The following is a 16,525-nucleotide window of genomic DNA, read 5'->3' on the forward strand; positions in this document are numbered from 1 at the left end:
CCTAATTAAATGCTCCTTTTTTCTGTAAAACTTTATTGGACTTCTCAGGCCCATTTCCCCTCTGGATTCCCATAGCACTTTGCATAAAACAAGTATCAAGGCACATATCACGGTACATTTTTCTTGTTAACATGGCACAGTAGAATGAACATGGGTTTTGCAGAGGCCTGGGTAACTGTGATAAGTTACCCTCCCAGCCTCTCTAATCCTCATGCCTTAATGTGTAAAACACATAAAGGGCTCAGCGCAGTATTTGGCGCATAATATGAACTCAATTGGCAGCTGCCGTCCAGGCTCTGCCAAACAAATTGTGTGACTGTGGCCAAGTTACACAAACCTATGAGCCTTAAAGCAGTTAAAATAATGTTTCCACATTACAGAATTGTTGTGAATTAGATTAGATGTAAGGCACCTAGCACAGATCTCAAAGTATCAATGCTTAAATGTTACACGTGAATATTTTTAACTAAAGGATTAAAAACAACTTGCTCCAAATATATACACTATTTGAGCCATAAAACAGAGAGGATTGCAGAAAGAAGCATATGAAGGGGAGGAAGGGAGGAGCCAGGGAGGGGGGTAGGGAAGGAAAATGTAAGAATATAGGTGTTGGAGGTAGTGGTCTGAAAGCAGAGAGGCCCTTGGAGACTACATGGCATACAGAAAATATATAAGAATATGCCAGAACTTCTGGGCTCTATTCCAGTTTCTATTGTCTGGAGACAAGTCAAAGTAATGGATTGCCTGCAGGGTCTTACACTGGAACTAGATAATGTAGCTTTTGGGGACTACCTTCTGCCCCAAATCAGAAAAACTCAAAACTTACATAGTTAAGGGCAGAGAAAGGAAAATTCCAAGGAGGAAATGCAAGCCAAATTTTGGCAACTTCATCCCAGCAGCTAGGAAAAAAGATATAAAGATCCAAAACCCGGGTGGGGAAGTTCAAGATGGTAGTGCAGGAAGAGCCTGACCTCGCCTTCTCCCCTGCACACACTGAATCTACATCTGCACAAAGAGCAGCTCCTCTGGAAGAAGAATGGAAGGCTGCGTGAACAGCTTCTGCACACCAGGATAGAGCATATAAGCAGCCGGAGAAGTGGAGCCATGGCAATGACAGGAACGCCACCCCCAACGTGGCCCTGCACTGAGTGAGGAGGGACACCGCTCAAGGACCTGCTCACTGAGGGCCTGCCTTGGGGCACAGAGCAAAAAAATGTGGCTCAAAGAGAAGTAGACTGTAAGTGATGGAGCCAATTTACTAAACCAGAACATCACTAAACAGTGGGAGAACTGCCGGAACTCATTCCCACAGAACATGTGCTAGTGAGGGCCATTGTTTACATTCTCCCACCCCCCACCCCAACATTAATACTGGGTGAGAGCAGGGTCTGGACACCCACCTCAGTGAGCCCCAAGACCCTAGCCCACACCAGCTTCAGACACCCACCGAGGTGGGCCCTGGAGGCAGCTCCCCTGCCCATGCCCAAACTTGCTGTCCTGAGATCTGGTGGTGCTACCAAGGCAGCACCCATGCTATGTACACCAGGACACAGCTGGCCCACCCAACCTCCAGCCAGACAGCCAAAGCCACTAGGCACAGAGTTTACTCAGAGGACGTTCCTGCACAAGGCCACTCTTTCAAGACTGGGAGAGGTGGTTGTTTTGCCTAATTCATAGAAACAAACACAGAAAGTCAAACAAAATGAGGAGACACAGGAATATGCTACAAATGAAACAAGACAAACTTCAGAAAAAGAACTAAATGAAAAAGAGTTAAGCAATCTACCTAACAAATAATTTAAAGTAATGGTTATAAAGATACTCACTGAATTTGAAAGAGTGGATGAACTCAGAGAGGACTTCAACAAAGGGACAGAAAATATAAAAAAGAACCAATCAGAGATGAAGAATACTGTAAGTGAAATGAAAACTACACTAGAGGGAATCAACAGCAGATTGGAGATGGCCCGAGAACAGATGAGTGATCTGAAAGACTCAGTAATGGAGAGGGCTCAAGATAAAGAGAAAAAAGAAAAAATAATTTTAAAAATGAGGACAGGTTAAGGGTTCTCTAGAACCACATTAAAAAACCTAACATTCACATTACAGCAGTCCCAAAAAGGAGAAGAGAGAAAAGGGTAGGAAACTTATTTGAAAAAATAGCTGAAAATGTCCCTAACCTGGGGAAGGAAACAGACACACAGGTCCAGGAAGCACAGAAAGCCTCAAACAAGATGAACATAAGATGGGCCACACCAAGACACATCATAATCAAAATGTCCAAGATTAAAGATAGACTCTTAAAAGCAGCAAGAGAAGAACAATTAGTTGCATAAAGGGAAACCCCATAAGAAGATTTTTCATTGAAACTTTACAGGCCAGAAAGGTGTGGAATGATATATTCAAAGTGCTGAGAGGAAAAAACCTACAAGCAAGAACACTTCACCTGAGATAAAGAGTCCCAGATAAACACTAGTTAAAAGAGTTTTCCACCACTAAACCAGCCTTACATGAAATGTTAGAGGGACTTTTTAATGAGGAAAAGAAAAGGCCATAACAAGAAGAAGCAAATTATGAAGGAAAAAAATTTCACTGGTAAAGGCAAACATATGATAAAGATAGCAGATCAATAACTTAAAAGCTAGTATGAAGGTCAAAAGACAAAAGTAGTAAAATCAATATATCTAAAAAAATTAGTTAAGGGTATAACAAAATAATAAGATATAAAATATGAGATTATCTACATAAAACATGGAGGGAGAATAAAAATGTAGTGCTGTTAGAATCCATTTAAACTTAAGTGACCATCAACTTAACATAGAATGCTATATATGTAAGATGTCATATATTAACCTCATAGTAATAACAACCCAAAAACCTAGAATAGATACATAAAAATTAACAGAAAGGAGTACAAGGGACTCATTCACATGGGAAGAGAAGAAAGGATCATAGAAGAACTACAAAAACAATCAGAAAACAATGAACAAAATACAGTAACTACATCCCTATCAATAGTTACTCTAAGTGTAAACGGTCTAAATGCTCCAATCAAAAGACAGGGTGACCAAATGGATAAAAAAAAAAAACAACAAGATTCATCTCTATGATACCTACAAGAGACTTACTTCAGACCTAAAGACACACACAGACTGAAACTGAAGGAATGCAAAAAGATATTCCATGAAAATGGAAGTGTGAAAAAAGCTGCGGTCTGATATGAGCAATACTTATTCTCAGACAAAACAGACTTTAAAAGAAAGACTATAACAAGGATATTACATAATGACAAAGGATTCAATCCAGCAAAAAGATATAACAGTTGTAAATAACCATGCACCCAAATAGGAGTGTGTGTATGTGTGTATGTGTGCATGTGTGTGTACATAAAATATTAACAGACATAAAGAGAGAAAACTGACAGTAATAGTAGGAGACTTTAACACCCCACTTACATCAATGCATAGATCACCCAGACAGGAAATCAATAAGGAAACACTGGCTCCGAACACACATTAGACCAGATGGACTTAACAGATATATACAGAACATTCCATCCAAAACCAGCAGACTTTTCAAGTGCACATGGAACATCTTATAGGATAGATCACATGTTAGACCACAAAATAAGTCTCAATAAATTTAAGAAGATTAAAATCATAATATGCATCTTTTATAACCACACTGGTATGAAACTGTTAGGCAATTTAAAGAAAAAAGAACTGGAAAAAACAAAAACACACGGAGGTTAAACAACAAGCTACTAAACAACCAATGGGTCAATGAGGAAAGTAAAGAGGAAACCAAAAAATACTTGGAGAATAATGAATAAAGAAATACAAGGCTTCAAAATCTTTGTGATGCAGCAAAAGTAGTCCTAAGAGGGAAGTTTACAGTCACACAGCCCTACCTCAAGAAACAAAAAGCTCAAATAAACAACTTAACCCTTCACATAAAGGAATTAGAAAAAGAACAAAAAGAGACTAAAGATTTTTTTATTTTATTCTTATGGTTCATACAATCATAAGATTAACTGGACAGTATTTAATGACATTGTTGTAAGTCAACAAAAATTTATTGCCATCTTGTGTTCACAGATTCACATATATGAAGATGAAAACAGTATCACTTTCTTAAAAAGTTACTTCTGAAATCTTACCAAAGATATTTTTCTATCAGCTGAGAAAAATGATAGTTTTATTATATGCAACATCCCACAAGAAGGCAAAATTCATTTATAATTTTAAGAAATTATAATTTTAAAAGCTAAATTAAATGTACAGTCATTGGCCATGAATGGTAACAGTATTCAGCAGAAAGAAGGAAATAATAAAGATCAAAGTGGGCATAAATGAAGTAGAGACTAAAAAAATTAGAAAGGATCAATGAAACTAAAGAACTGATTCTTTGAAAAGACAAACTAAATTGATAATTTTTAACCATTAGCCAGACTCATCAAGAAACACGAAAGAAGACTTGAATAAAATCAGAAATGAAATAGAAGTTACAACTGACCACACAGAAAAACAATTGTAACAGATTACTATGAAAAAGTATACGCCAACAAATTGGACAACCTAGAAGAAATGAATAAATTCCTAGAAACATGTACTCTCCCAAGACTGAACAAAGAGGTAGAAAATCTGAACAGACCAATTACTAGTAACAAAATTGAAGACATAATCAAAAAACTGCCAACGAACAAAATGCCATGACCAGATATCTTCACAGGAGAATTCTATGAAACATTTAAAGAGTTAATACCTATCTTTCTCAAACTATTCCAAAAAATTGAAGAGGAAAGAAAGCATCCAAATTCATTCTATGATGTACCAAAACCAGACAAAGACACTACAAAAAAAGAAAATTACAGACCAATATCCCTGATGGGTACAGATAAAAAATCCCCAACAAAATATGAATTTAAAAATACATTAAAAGTATCATTTATGACAACCAAGTGGGATTTATTCCAGGGATGCAAGGATGGTCCAATATCCACAAATCAATCAATCACATTAAAATAAAGAAGAATAAAAACCATGTGACCATCTCAAAAGATGCAGAAAAAGCAACTGAAAAAATTCAAAATCCACTCATAAAAACTCTCACCAAAGTGGGCACAGAGAGAACATACCTCAACATAATAAAGGTTATATAATGACAAACCTATATCTAACATCCTACTCAATGGTGAAAAGCTGAAAACTTCCTCTAAGATCAAGGAGACAAGGATGCTCACTTGCACCACTTTTATTCAACATAGTACTTTAAGTCCTAGCCACAGTAATCAGGCAAGAAGAAGAAATAAAAGGCATCCAAATTGGTAAGGAAAAGATGTGCAGAGGACCTGAATAGACATTTTTCCAGAAAAGACACACAAATGACCAACAGACACATGCAAAGATGCTCAACATCACTTAATCTCAGAGATGCAAGCCAAAACCACAATGAGGTATCATCCTACACCAGTCAAAATAGCTAGTATCAAAAAGACAAGAAATAACAAATGTTAGCAAGGACATAGAGAAAAGGGAACTCTCATGCACTGTTGATGGGAATGTGGACTGATGTAGCCATTATGAAAAACAACATGGAGTTTCCTCAAAAAATTAAAAATAGAAATACCATGTGACCTAATAATTCCACCTCTGGGTATTTACCCAAAGAAAACAAAATCACTAATTTGAAAAGATATATGCATCCCGATGTTTACTACAGCGTTATTTACAATAGTCAAGATAGGGAAGCAACCTAAGTGTCCATAGATAGACGAATAAAGAAGATACACACACAAACACTGGAATATTACAAAGCCATTAAAAAGGATGAAAACTTGCCATTTGTAACACATAAATAGACCTAGATGGTATGATACTAAATAAGTCAAAGACAAATACCATATGATTTCTCTTATATGTTGATCTGAAAAGTAAAACAAGCAAACAAAACAGAAGCAGCCTCATAAATAGAGAATAAATTGGTGGTTGCCATAAAGGGTGGTGGGATGGGGAAAATAGGTGAAGGGGATAAATAGGTACAAACTTCCAATTTTAAGATAAAAAAGTCACAAGGATGAATAGCACAGCATAGGGAACACAGCCAATAATACTGTAATAACTTTGTATGGTAACTACATTTATTGTAGTGAACATTTCATAGTGTATATAAATGTTGAATCACTATGGTGTACACCTGAAACCAATATAACATTGTATATCAGCTGTACTTATTAAAAAAAAAAAGAGTTCCTCCCAAGAATGGACTAATAGTTACCAAAGGGAAAGGGACTGGGGAGGACGGGTGGGAAGGGGGGGAGGACGGTTGGGAAGGGAGGGATAAGGGTGGGAAAAAAAGAAAGGGGGCATTACGATTAGCATGTATAGTGTGGGGGGGGTGGCACGGGAAGGGCTGTGCAACACAGAGAAGACAAGTAGTGATTTTACAGCATCTTACTATGTTGATGGACAGTGACTGTGAACGGGGATGTGGGGGGGACTTGGTGAAGGGGGAGCCTAGTAAACATAATGTCCTTCACGTAATTGTAGATTAATGATACCAAAATAAAATTAAAAAAAAAAAAAAGTTCCAAAACCAAGCTAACCTGGAAACTGGATGCTGAGGCTTCTCTGGGAAGGCCACTAAAACACAAAGGGCAGATGCAGCTCCAAGTACCAAATAAAAATAAAATCAAAGTCACTCTTTCCTTTTTAGCAGTTTACAAGGCAGTCCGAAGAGTCTTTTAGAAATATTGTTTCTTTCAATTATATCCCTTTCCCTGATTGTATGTATGTATATATATCCCATTCCTTGATTATATGCCTCTATTGGGGAGAAGATATTCTATGGAAAAAAACTGAACTTACAATTTGGTATACTTAGTTACAAAATTAGTATACACTTATAAATTTAATTATTCTAATATATATTTACACATATGTAAGGATAGCTTCTCATATATATAAATATATCATTATATATATATCTCCCTCAAATATATCCTCACTTTCTTAGATCTTGTTATATATGTGTCTATATATATATTTTTTCATTTATATATGATCTATATATATCCTCATTTATATATATGTGTGCATATATAGAGACATTCATATATATACACACATATACATATGTACACACACACACACACACACACACACACACTTCCAGGTGGCAGTGGGCTTATACTCAGTTATGGAACCAGATAGGTGACAAAGGTCAGGGTGACAGTCTACAGAATTCAGTATATGCTCTGAATCAGTGACCAATATGTGCTTCTGTTTTCCCATAGTGAAATAAGGTTTATTATTTCTTCTTGATGCTATCAAATGTTATTAATCTTAAATTCAGTAGGTAAATTAACCTTATTTACATTTCCTGCTATAACATATCTGTGGTCTTCTGTCATCTTATATTTTCCATGTTTATGTCCTTGTTTCCTTTCTTTCCTATCTTTTGTTACAGATTTTGTATTTTCTTTTACTCCCCACCCCCCACCCCCCAATCTCTGTTAGTTTAGAAAACCTATAGTATGTTTCTAGTGATGCTAATGGTACTTCAGGAAAGAAGTTAACACCCTTACAATTTCTCCCAACTCCTCCTTCATTTTCCCTCCTGCTTTTTGTTGGTATCCTCAAAAACCTATTTTCCCCTACTATAAAAGGGATTTTTAATATAATAATAAATTTATTTCAAAAATAGCATAAGTAAATATGTGACATTTTGTTTTAGAAAAACATTTATCACAATTACTTAAAAGTAGGCTTTCCATCTGAATACATTTAGTGTTCACTGCCAGACCATTCATACTGCAACTTCCCCATTCCATTACTTATTTGATTCATCTCCAGAAAATTTTAGTTCTTCCATATTTGGAAATGATTTTATGAAGCTTTTCTGAATGGCAACTTAACTGGTTATAGGATTCCTGGGTCAAACTTTTTATTTCAATATTCTGAGAACTGCAGTACATTTAACTAACAAAGAAATCATATCCAGCATAAATAAAGAACCCTTACCAATCAATATGAAAAAGATGGAGAAGAAATAGAGAAATGAGCAAATGTCTTGGACAGGCACTTTATAAAAGAGGACATATGAAAAGGTGCTCAACCTCATTAGTAATCAGGAAAATGCAAATTAAAGTCACAATGAGATACAATTCCACACCTGACACAATGGCAGAAAGACTGTTCATTTGCTGCTGAGGATGTGGGGCACTACTGGTAGGAGTTTTAACTGTTAAAACTACTTTGTAAGATGGATAATATCAACTAAAGCTGAACATACACAATTTCAGTCCTAGGATGTATCCAACAGAAATATGTAAGTGTATATATACATGTACTGAGAGACATATATAAGAATGCTTCTATCAGCATGATTCATAATAACTCCAAATTGGAAACAATCTAAATTTCATGGTCAACAATCTCATGGATAAACTGTAGTAGTTCCTAAAATGGAATACTATGTAACAATGACAATGAACAAACTACAGGTACTGCTACTTATACACACAGCTGACCTCACAAGCACAACACTGAACAAAAGAAACCAGAATATAAAAGAACATATACCTATGAAGTTCAAAAACAGGCAAAACTGATCAGAGTTCAAGAAATTAGACTAATAGTTACCTTAGGGCAGGGGTCAGCAAACTTTTTTATGTTAAGGGCCAGAAGGCAAACACTGAAGGTTCTGCCGGGCATGTAAGTTTCTGTGGCAACTAGTCATCTTTGCTGATATGGTGCAAAAGCAGCAACAGATAATACATAAGCAATGAGCATGGCTATGTTTGGTTAGAACTGTATGGACACTGAAATTTGGACTGCATATACTTTTCATTAGTCATGAAACATTCTTTTGATTTTTGTAACTATTTGAAAAGAAAAAGTAATCTTTAGCTCACAGATATAAGCCATATTTAGTCTGCAGCCATAGTTTGCTTTAGAGAGTCAGGTGTAAGTGACTGGGTAGGGGCACAAGGGGGTTTCTAAGGTGGTGGTTAAGCTCTGTTTCTTTATCCAGATGTGGTTACATGAATATGTGCCTTTTGTAAATCTGTATTGAGTTGTATGCTTAAGGTTTATATATCTTCCTATATGTGTGTTTCAATTAAGAGAATGTTTTTAAAAAGTATTTCTTAAGTAAAAAAAAACTTAAGAACCAAGTATGTGTGCCAAACTTCTTTTTTTGGTTAACTTATTTGTAGGAGAGTCTTCATTATTGAAATTCAGTAAGTTCACCTGGATCATTATTTGTTGATTTCTATTCATTTTCTTTCATTTCCAAAGTTTTCTATTCTCTAACTCTTGACTTTCTTCACTTTGTCCCATGCTCTTCACCAATGAATGTTGCCAATACTCCTGACAGAATGCATCTGTGCCGGATCCCTCCTGTCTCTCCGGTGTATACCTTATCTCCACTCTGATTATGTCGATTATGTCCATTTCTACTTTCTTTTCCTGTTTTGGAGTGATCTTTGAAACCTGTCCCTCTTCCTCAAGGATTTGTTTCTCTGTAACTCTGATTCTGTTTTGTCTAGCATCTGCGGGAGCAAACACTCTGTGCACGGGCCAGCTTCTGCATCCCATACCTCCTGCGACCTCTTGGCAACTTTATTCTGGTACCTCATCTTTCACTTCTGGTTTTACAGTGAATTTTTATTCAACTTCCTTGAAGGTATAAATCAGTTGTTCAAACTCTTCTTGCATTTTCTAATATAAGTCTTTATTTTGAATGTTATATTAATCCCTCTACTTTTCCCATAGAATTTGAATCGACTGCATGTTGGATTTTTGTTTGCTTGTTAATTAACCTTCCAATGGAGGTAGTTTATCTGCAGAGTTTCTCCCCCTCAGCACTACTGACACTCTAGACTAGATAATTTTTTGTTGTGGGGCCTGTCGTATGCCTTGTGGAATGTTTGGTGGCATCTCTGGCCTCTACCCACTAGATGCCAGTAGTACCACACTGGTTGTGACAACTGAAATTGTTCTCAGACATTGCCAAATGTCCCCTGGGAAGAGGAGGGACAAAACGGCCCCCAGTTGGAAGCTGATGGTCTAGACTCATTTGCCCCAAAATAGAATGGGTAGACTCTCCTTACTCTTCTTTGTCTGGACACTGATCATATCCTTCCCTTAGAAATTAAGGTAGAGAATTAGATGTTTTACAGCTTTCAATTATTAGTTCAAAAGTTCAGCAGCCTAATGGAGGATGGGAGGAATTAGGGCTGGCTGTAGACGTTTGCAGCTGGGAAATTTCATCTCTACACACTCTAAATTTGTATGTATTTGTGTGTTGAAGGTTGGGTTGTACTCTGTCCTGATGCTGGGATTTTTATTCATTTCCTCATAGGGAAGTGAGCTGGTCACTCTGATAAGGTATCAAGTTAAAATAAAGCCCTACGGTTTGCAGGATTTTTGTTTGGTGGTTCAGCAAATATTTCTGTCTGCACAATGGTCTTTGTTTGGTGCTACTGGTCCTCGGCTACAAGCTGGCTCCTGCGATATGGTTTCCCATTTCTCCAGCCAGCCATCCTCACCCCAGACCTTATCCACACCAGAAGCTGGGGCCTGTTTTTGCATTCCCCACCTTCTAGAGGTGGGTGGTCTCCAGCCCATCTCTCCAAGCTGTGGGGTCCCTGTGAGACTCCACTATTGTTTTTCCCAGCACTGGGAGCTGTATACCCTATGTCCTCCTTTATTTTAACTCAGTTAATCTTAAATTGGCAGACAGCCCTTGGAATTCATGGTTTAAGATTGGGGCTATTTCCAAATTTCAGTTGATAGAATTTCTCTTCTATTTGTTTTTTGGGTTTTTTTTTTTTTGTTCCTTTTACCAGGTTTCAGGAAAGAGGTATTTTGCTATCTTGCTATTAAGTCTCCAGTTTTCCTTTTAGTCCCCAGTGTAATATTTCTTCCTACTCCATAGAAGTAAAGTGACAGAGCATGGAAACAGCTCAACTCTTCTCAAAGAAAAATCTGTTTTATGTCTCATTGAGCAGTGGGAACAGAAGTGAAGTTTTTTTTTTCCCCCCTAACATACATAGTAAAGTTCTGGGGTAGAGCTCAGGACAGCAAAATCCAATTTTTTGAGAAAATGTTGGTTATGTGGCTCTCAGTGCTTTTCTTACCCTATGCACTTAATTTAATACTCATTAAAATATAAAAATACACTCTGTTCTACTTCTGCTCTAGGCTGAGGAGAGAATGAAATGTACCCTTTCTGCTATCAGCAAGAGATACTAAACACAAGAAACTACTCATTACTAAATGAGCCTTCCACCTTTCCCTCTCCCTACATAGAGAGGGAGGCACCCTCTTTCCCAGTGGGGAATCTGATGGCCAGGTATGACATGGGAGCCCAAGCTCTGGCATTATTTCTTCTCTTTGTGACACTGACACAGAGGGATGGTTGACAGTGGTGTACAATTAATGCCGAGGTGTCAAAATCACACAAAGGTTTTGTTGTACCTATCTTCTTTTTCCAAACAATCCTACATAAATGCCTCAGTTTCCTGGTATAGTTTTAGTGTACAAAAAGCTGAAGAGTTCAAGCTCATATATTAAATGGATTCCATTTCTATGGCAGTCAGTAACTGACTGCTGGCATGTTGCCTCCTAGCAGTCACAAATCCATGCAGTAGGCTGGTGGGCCCTACCCTGGTTCTTATGAGCCAGATGAACTTTTTTTTAACTAAAATCTCAGGAGCTCCTCTCTCCTAAATATTTGTATCCTCCTTTCTCAGGGCTCTTCTCAGTCTACATATTCAGTCTGGTGAAATGACCATAATTGAAAGTTCAGCTGCCATCAGACTGCTGAAGATCTTCCAACACACAGATCCAACCAGATGCACACCTTCAGGTCCCACAGACATCTCAAAGCCCGCATGTGCAAACCTGCTTCCCTCCCGCTGCTCTCAATCTTGGTGAATGGCACCACATTGGACCCGGTCACCATGCGGGGACCCCAGGAGTCACCTGTGACTGCTGTGTCTACCTTATTCCTAAGGCCAACCAGTCACCAGTGAACTCTTCTTCTTAATCTTTCTCTTATCCACCCCTCTTCTCCTCCCTCCTACTCAAGGTCCTTTTCTTAGTTCAGATACCCATTATTGCTTGCCTGAACTCTGCCTGAGCTTGCAGACTGGTTTTTCCGCTTTTGGTATCATCTCCTCTTCCCCTGAAACTCTCCTCTCTGGCCCCTCCTGATTCTCCATCTGACACACCAGTCACACCAGAACAACTTGTATTTCCTCGTGTGCTGTCATCTCTGCATCTTCATGTGGGTTTTTTCATTTCTCTAGTCTTCACATCCCTTTGCCCAGAACACTCTACCTTTTTTATTACTCTACTAGTTTATTAAACTTCTACTTAACCCTTTAAACTCAGAATATCCCCTCTTCCAAGAAGTTCCTTATGATACCCTCCTATTAAGAGTCAGATCCCCCACCTTTATACTGGTGTCCAAATACTCTATTGTCTAAAAAGAATATTTAAAAGACGGGAAGTTCCTCTTCATCTCAAACTGAATGCAATGGAGAGGAAATGCATTCTCATAACAACCATAGGAAATAGATTTTACATTATTGTAAACACGTTTAAGTCTGTGTCCTCCACTCAGAACTGTGAGCCCTGCTGTCCGCCACACCTGCCGCATAACCTCCCTGCCCCTCTGGGGCCTTCACCATGCACCAGGCCAAGGAGATGTCTGTTCTTGTACTGGCCTCTGGCTACTTCTTCAGAGCAGGATGATCAACGGGATAAAAATCAGCATTCCTATGAAGGCAACTCCTAAAATCTGTTTCCTAATCTCCTGCTTTTGCTATGGTTTAAGGTCTCCAGCAACCTGTGGACTACTCCTCCAGTATCAGGACAAGACTTAAAAGTTAACACAGACCTGTTTCCCGATCTATAAAATAGTGAGCAGATGATCTCCAAGGGTGCTTTTCCCACACTAAAAAGTCATCTAGACTCATTCTCTGCCCTCCACTGGCCCCCCTTCTGAATTCCCCCATTTCTAAGAAGAGAAAAAATACAAAAAGGACTGAGCCAATAGTCACTGCAGCTCATTGTCCTGTCTCTGACAAGTGGTGTTGTAGGATAGTTAAGGGGGGGTTAGGCATGCACCAATGTGTGCCTCAAAATATTAGAAATTTATCAATACTCCCTCCAATAATTCAATATAGAACATGTGCTAAGTTTTCTCAAACCTGTACATACTACCTTTGGAGTAAGGCATTTCCTTTCACATCTTCTAAATTTATTTCTTTGAAGCTTTAAGGGGTGACTTTAGTCCTAGCATTTCAACATTCAGGGAACAAGTCCATATGTATCTCACCCATACTTTCAGAAACCCACAGTCTTTACACAAGGGAAAAACAATGCTCTTGGTGTTTGGGTCTTTGGGTTTTGGCATCATCTGATAACGTCCGTTTTGGCCTAAATTGCTTATTCAGCAAAAATTACTGTGGAGCTTAAATATTAGGTTTCTTTTGCTGTACTGTAAGACCTATTATGCTTTTAGAAAGTTGTTCCACAGTTTAATTACCAATTATTTGTTATGTGAGTTTAATGGCATCTCTGAATTTCATTGTCACTTCTATGGAACATTCTTCCTCATACTGGCCTGCCATCTTCACCTTTCTGCCTACCACTGATGAGGGGACAAGCTTCTAGAATCTGAGATGGTTCCCATCTGACATTAATCCCACAGTGAGTAGCCTTTCTTCCTAACCCTTGTCCTGAGCCCAAGTTCACAAAGGCAAATTCTGCCATACTAGCTGACAGACGCATTGTCCAAATGTGAGGGCTCCAGATGTTTTTAGAAAACAGGGTGGCTTTCCCTAGCACAGACCCCAGCACCTCTAGAAACTGTCTTCTTTGCCTCTTTTCATTCCTAATACCACTGTTTAGTTGGGTCTCACTTCTCAACTGAAGTTTCACAGTATGCACGGTGGTTAAGAGCCTAACCACTAAGGTTCAAATCTCACTCTGCCATTTGCTAGATGTATAGCCTGCATAAATTACTGAATCTAACTTGGCTTTCTTCGTCACTGAAGTGGAACTACTGACAGTACCGCCCTGATATAGGCGTTATGAGGATTAAATGAGGTGATGACTGTAAAGTACTTGGCACAACGCCTGGACTAGAACAAGTGTTTCATAAATATTATCGCTATCATTGTTTCTATTACTATTATTATTATTCTCAATAGCTTCCTAACTAGTCTCTGGCCACAAGGTTATCACCCTCCACCAATCTGTCTTCCAAGCTACTTCGAGGATGTGCTTGCAAAATATTTCTTGATTATTAAATATATATTTCATTATAGAAGATTCAGAAAACATAAGAAGGAAAAGTCACCCATAGTCTGGCCATAGAGACAACCACTGCTGATGTAGTTCCTTCTGGTCCTTTTATATTTCCTTTTTTTTTCCTTACCTAGATGAGGTGATCATTTATATACTATGGTGCCTGCTGTTTTCACCTAAGCATTTTCCCATAATTTAACATTTTAACCACACAAAGTAGGTTCGGTTCTAATTGTTTGTTTAGCATTAGATACAAATAAAATATTAACTACAGCAATAAATGACTGGTGGCAGGACTCTCCACTCTCCTTGTCCCTTGCCCACTGCCTCTGCCCTTCTCTGTCTGCCAAGGCAACACACCGTGCTTTTCTGATTCTACATTCCACTGCCTGTACTTTTGTTCACTAGCTTCAAGATGAAACTTGTCCCCTTTGGAGGAGGACTCCTCTGATCTGAGGAAGGCAGGGGAATGTGGAAGATTCAGGTCCAGCCCTCTGCTACTGGCCTTACATACTGCCTGCATGCTCCCTGCCACCTGTAAGACTGTGCTCGAGCATTCCCCAGTCTGTAGTGGCTATCTTCTTGCCTCTCCCCCTCTGTATTCAGTACATTTTTCAAAACCCAGCTCTGAACATGAGTTTCAAACATAAGACATTACTCTCCACAATGACAGCCAAGCCTGGTGTTGCCCTGCACCCTTACAGCTCAGCCACTTCACACGAAGGTAACGCAGTGCTTGGCCAGCACCTGTTGAATGGACGACTGAGTATTTTGTTTATGTTGTCTCTTCAGGCAAACCACCAAGTCCTTCAGAGAGAACCATTTCTCTTAATTTCTGTCCTTACTGGTGGTCAGTATGGAGCTAGGTAATCAATAAATGATTGATGAATAAAGTAATAGCCAACACTTTTCTTCCTTTGTAATATGTATGATTTTGTTTCTTTTCTCATCTTACTGCACACAACAGGCTTGATAACAGTGAACACACTTATAGTGCTTACCCTGCTTCAGATGCAGCTCTTAAGTGCTTTACACATAGCAACTAAGTTAATCCTAACAACAGCCCTGGTAAGGGGTTACTATGATCATTTCTGTTCCATGCATTAAAGACATGACGGAATTAGAATTCAAATTAGAAAAGCTAGTCTGATCACACATCATACCACATAACTGGATTCAATGATTAAAACATTTATTAAGGGTCACTATGTCTGGGGGATGTGGTAAGGCTATTTCTTGCGCTGGAGGGGGAGAAAGCCTGACAGTGTACTGAACACAGGTCAGAGGGGGCAGATATAGACAGAGAGAGGGGAAAGGGCAAGGAGGCACCCCGTTCCACTCAAAACAAGCTTCTCCCAAATGCTGGGAAAAAAAGGGACCTCATGGCCATCTCATGATTAGTCAGATCCAGTAGTGCAGAGGGTTAGCCCTTGGGGACCACAATCCTAGACATCGGTGAGCATCAGGCAGGACCCTGCGCATCTGTTCACCCCCAGGTAAAAGCCCAGGGGCCAACTTTTCCTTGTTCCTGCAGTGATTCCTTGTCACTGGCTCCCTATGCCCTGTTCTGCAGGAGTCTGGGGTAGCTGGAGTGGGCAGGACAGCCCAGGTCTTCCTCAGTGACTAGGACATAGCCCAACAAATCACACAACTAAACTGGTATTAACGCATTTTAACAAGCAGAGAAGACAAGACAGCCTTTTGCAAGGCCTCCTTATGTATCATACAATCACAGGAGTTCAACATGCTCATCACCAGCATCAATGTGTTTTTTGGTCAACATCTGACACACATATATCTTTTATGGAACACTATAAACAGCAGAGAGCCTCAGCCCGGAAAGGACCTGGGGCTTACCCACACATCAGCAGCCTCCTCAAACCAGCCCACGTCCACTGGTACAGTCCTCACAGGCCCCGGACCTGCTTTCATCCCAGAAGGCAAGGCTTGGCAAGGACAGTTCCTCAGTGCTCTTAACCACACCACAGCTCTAGCCACCACCTGGATGCCAGCTATGTCCAAACCCTTAGCTCAGGTCTGCAGTCCTTCAGCCCCTTCAAACTCAGCTCGTCCAGAGCTGTCACCTCTCCTCCATATCTGTGTTCTCAGTGAGCACCATGAGCAAGGCAGACACCGAGCTGTCCTGTGCGCATGTGCCCTTCTCCAAAGAGGCCCTCTGCCCATCTGCTCATTCAGTCCAG

At 39.2% G+C, this 16,525-nt stretch overlaps 1 protein-coding gene across 5 annotated transcripts in view; it reads right to left on the minus strand.

Annotated features, from left to right (window-relative positions):
* TET3 (tet methylcytosine dioxygenase 3) overlaps window positions 1–16,525 on the minus strand; it is a 98,215-nt gene that overhangs the window by 31,792 nt on the left and 49,898 nt on the right. The window lies entirely within an intron of this gene.

Source organism: Manis pentadactyla, chromosome 2, assembly GCF_030020395.1.
Source record: "Manis pentadactyla isolate mManPen7 chromosome 2, mManPen7.hap1, whole genome shotgun sequence".
Taxonomy (NCBI): domain Eukaryota; kingdom Metazoa; phylum Chordata; class Mammalia; order Pholidota; family Manidae; genus Manis; species Manis pentadactyla.